The following is a 4,720-nucleotide window of genomic DNA, read 5'->3' as shown; positions in this document are numbered from 1 at the left end:
TCCAATTAAGGAATTTTGTAAATGCTAGGGAAATTGGGAATTTTTTACCTACCACTGCTTTTCCTTCCACTACTAAGGAATTGCCGAGCTATATAAAAAGGCACCTAGACCCGTATGTTTTCCTCATCCAATGAAATTATTTCATAGTGATCTAGACATGGTGATCCTGGCCTTTTTCTTGCTCATCCTGGCCTTTGCTAAGTCCAGCGACAGGGGCGAACCTCCATCTTCTCATAAGTACTACTACTAGCTTTACCAAGTCGAGGGTCTCTCATGTCTGAATCACCTCATATAGTTTATTATTTCTTGTAGAAGAAAATGCTTTTGATACGAGCGCTTATGCGGTTCATTGGGATCCACCTGCTGGTAAATGCTTGTGCTACCTTGTCAAGTTGAGAAATTTGTTAATTGTGAGTCAACACCTAATTTGTCAGTTACTACAGAGGGAAATAGTTTTGGTGAAAGTGCTTATGCGGTTCATTGGGATCCTCCATCTCGTGAGTAATTGTGCTACCTTGCCAACTCGAGAAGTTTGTTAATTTTGAATTAACTCATCGGTCATTATTTCCTCTAGAAAAAGATGGCTTTGGTGAAAGTGTGTATGCGGTACATTGGGATCCCCCTTCAAGTAAGTACTTGTGCCACCTTCCCATGTTGATAATGTATTAATTCTGAATAAGCTCATAGTTTGTTATTTGCTGCAGAAGAAGGAGGTTCTGGGGCAAGTCCTTATAAGGTGAATTGGAGCCCAGAAGATGCACCTTCCAGTAAGTACTTGTGATACCTTACCAAGTCGAGAATGTGTTAGTTTTGAATGAAATCATGGTTTGTTATTCCTATAGAAGAAAAAGGTTTTGGGGCAAGTGCTTATGCGGTACACTGGGATCCAGATCATCCACCATCCCGTAAGTACTTCTCCTACCTTACCATGTTGAGAATGTGTTAATCCTGAACCAAATCATACTTTTTATTACCTTCAGAAGAAAAAGGTTTTGGGACAACTTCTGATAAGGAGACTTGGAGCCCAGAAGATGCACCTTCAAGTAAGTACTTGTGCTTCATTAGAAAGTGAAGAATGTCTTAGTCCTGAATCAATTCATGATTATTTATTTCCTATAGAAGAAAAAGGATTTGGTTCAAGTGCTTATAAGGAACTTGGAGCCCAGATGATGCACCTTCTGGTAAGTAGCTGCGTACCTTAGCAAGTGGAGAGTTTGTTCATTCTGAATGAACTCATAGTTTGTTTGTGCCCTCAGAAGAGAAAGGATTTGGTGCAAGTGCTTATGCAGTACATTGGGATCCAGATCATCCACCTGTTGGTAAGTACTTGTGCTACAAATCTTATCAACTTGAGATTGTGTTAGTTCTAAAGCAGCTCATTGTTTGTTATTTCCTGCATAAAAAAACCGCGCCTGACAGCAATAGCCATGAGTCATATGAACACATCTGATTGGGACATGCGGTGCTCTGAGCTGTTGGATGGAGAGCGTGGCGAACCTATTTGGCACTACATGCCCACCAATTACATCATGTTCTATTAGATATATTTAAAGTTCATGCTCAACTATGTAATCTTGTTATCTTATCAATAAAGCATGTCGATTGGATGGATGTTGTTAAAAAAACTAATCACCACCAAAATCTGGGAGTCTTTTGACTGCTACACAGCAATATTTTCTTTTATTGCATCCAAAAAAACTCCAGTTTGATTAATTGTAATGTTGCACTTGGGAATTATTATTTTTGCATTTTGGTCGCTCAGACGAGCCGTACCTGGCTTCTGCTGCCACATCACTGGCCAAACAGAGGCGGATTTGTGCCATCCCAGCCACCACTGGTGAAGTATCCTCACCATCCCAGTCACTGTCATTGGAGGAGACGATTTTAGGAGAAGAAGGGACCACCGGTCATCCTTGAACCATCCCCACCACCACATATGCCCCATGGGGTGGCGCCACCGGGGAAAGAAGAGAGGAAGATGTGTAGTCGAGAGAGACATGCTAGACGGGGTAGTGAGCGAGGGGTTGTGGTTCTGTGTCGTTCCACCGATTTAAAAGAATTGTCACATTTTGGGTCTAAAGGGTATATTCCTTTTAACATAACTAGGAAAGTGGCCCGCTCGATGCGCGTGCTAAGATTTAATGAAGTTAAATTTTGAGAATATATTATGTAATTTGTCCATAGGTTTAAGCTAAATGTGATTACATTTTCAAGTATCAAAATTTTGCGAACTATTTTTCCTTGTTATATTTGTCTTTTTATTGATATATAAATATATGTCTTGTACGTTCATCCTTGACTTAATAATTATGCATGGCATACTAACTGTAGTTTTATCATCGACTGTATCTTTCAAATTATATTTGTATACTTAGTCTTATAATCCACTGCATTATTCAAATTATATCTGTACATTTTTGCTAAAAAAATTGTGATGTTGCTTAGTTGTTTTACCAATAGAAATTTATTACTCCCTTTATTCCATAATGAATTTGTTTCTATAGAGTGCGTAAGAGTACTAAGGATGAGCGTACTCTGGTAAAAAAATTACCAAGTGTGCACACTGTGAGAGCAAAATTATATATAATGTTAAAATATAAGCCACCCTTGGTATATTTTAGCTATCAAACCAATCTGTTATTCTTATTACTAAAGAACCTTGATATATACTCCCACAAAAAATATGAGACACACGCACTAAGTAGCAAGGTGCATATACTATAAAGCGTCATTAGTTTGATGGCCCCACCATTATTCTTCTTCTTGACTTCTCCTCCTCTTTGCCCCACACATGTTCTCACTAAGTGAGATGTTTCATCTCCCCCGATCCCCTCTAGTATTTCCCAAAATCTTTCTTCTCACTCAAAATTTGCTTCTGCTAGATAGCGCCCATCAACTTCGTTTATTGCTGCATTGAGGTTTGTCTTCCTCACCTGGAGCCACCACCGTAACTGGTTCAGGCACATGTTAAACATGGACAACAGCTTGTTTGTGTCCTCGTACGCCTCATCAGTTGCCTAGGCTAGTAAAGGGCGGCGACGTTGTCCGTGTAGTTTCTTTGGTCGTTGATTTCATCTCCCGCAAATTTGCAGCTCTCCTGGATCTATCTTGAGTATGAGGATGCCGGCTACATTTTCTTTCACAAGCGCTCAAGGTAGATGCATCATCTCTATTTTTTCTTGAGGTAGCTTGGCACATCATCCTCCTCCCCCTTAGCAAACATTCTTCAAGGTTTGGCCTACAGGTCCCTATTTTCCTTTTCCGACTCCGGATTTTCCCTTTTTCTTACACTTTTTCCCGTGGGTATGCGGTTGTACCAATATAATGTAATGAATGGAATGCCAATTAGTTGTAAATTTTCATAAAATGTCTTTCTGGTCTTGGTAAAACATGTGATTTCTATAAGTGGCCTATAAGTGTTGAGTGAGGTATAGAGTAGCTAGTAATAAGCTCATAAATTTTTGAAAATGTAATTATATGTATGAGCACACATACCAATCCAAACTAGTACTATAACTACATGGTAATTGTATATTCTTGTATAGTTACTGCTCTTGTTTTTTATTTGATTAACTTATGGCTAAGTTACTAATTGATGATGGTAAGTTTGGAATGTGAAATACCCTACATCTTAAGGTATAGTGTTAATTTTCTAATGCCCCCTCCACTTTTTCCGGGCTTTGGGACCGGCATTGGAAGTGTTAGGCCCCCTACCCCTATTAATATTCAACAAAGTTAAGAAACTTTAGTACATTTGTGATTAGCTATAGTTTAAATAATTCCTAGAGAAGACTGAATATATAACAATTGAATATCAAAACAAGTATGATTGCATTGTACATATGAATTATAATAATTTACTGATGCTCTCACTATTCGTTTGCATTACATACTAAGCTTGTAGAATCAAATATCACATTATACTTTGCCGATGTTTGGTAGTAATGAACTATTTCCAATTGTTGATGCATGTTTGCAATAATTCGCCAACCAAAATTAATATTTAATAGCCTAATATTCAAACAGGTCTGATTTCATTGTACATGTGAAATATAACAATGTCCCGATGCTCTCAACATTCGTAGTAATGAATTATTTTGACCTCATTGCTACCTTCATCATTTACCACTACCCGTAGTCCATCCATTTATGTTACTCTTGAGAAGGGGATGGACTACAGGTAATGGTAAATAATGAAGATATCAATGAGGTCGAAATAATTTGTTACTACAAATAGTGAGATATCTGGCACATGCAACTGAAAGTTGTCATATGTGTGATGCTACTATGTAATATCAACCAAAGTGCGAGATATTACATACTAGCATCACACATATGACAACTTTTAGTTTCAGCTTGCAACGGGGAATTCCAGGAAATGGTAAGATGTTCATGAATTCAGTTGGATATAACAATTCCGTTTCTACATTAAAGGTAGTTGCTTTGTATAGATCCATTATATAGTCATTTATAATGTGAACTGATTCATTTCTTCTAAGTATCCGTGTTGGCGATACCTCTCCCATGAATTGGGATTTTTTGATCATTTCCTTTCCTAAGAAGTATATCATTTGGTATTTTTATCAATTGCCCACCTTCCGATGAAGAATTTTTTTCATCCAATATTTAGAATCCAATCTTAAAATTTGGCTGCCCTTTTGTTTATCTGATTCGTCATGAGTTGTGCAGTTCAATCGCATGTTCTTTGTTAGCTTCATTA

General features: G+C 37.8%; 1 long non-coding RNA gene across 1 annotated transcript; it reads left to right on the top strand.

Moving 5' to 3' along the window:
• Positions 1-564: 564 nt before the first annotated feature.
• On the top strand, positions 565-902 carry LOC125532256. The gene is made up of 3 exons (XR_007293931.1): positions 565-628; positions 705-767; positions 843-902. It is a non-coding gene; the product is annotated as an uncharacterized LOC125532256 (long non-coding RNA).
• Positions 903-4,720: the final 3,818 nt, after the last annotated feature.

The sequence above is a fragment of the Triticum urartu genome, unplaced genomic scaffold (genome assembly GCF_003073215.2).
Source record: "Triticum urartu cultivar G1812 unplaced genomic scaffold, Tu2.1 TuUngrouped_contig_9501, whole genome shotgun sequence".
Lineage (NCBI taxonomy): Eukaryota > Viridiplantae > Streptophyta > Magnoliopsida > Poales > Poaceae > Triticum > Triticum urartu.
This window is presented reverse-complemented; position numbering and strand designations above follow the sequence as displayed.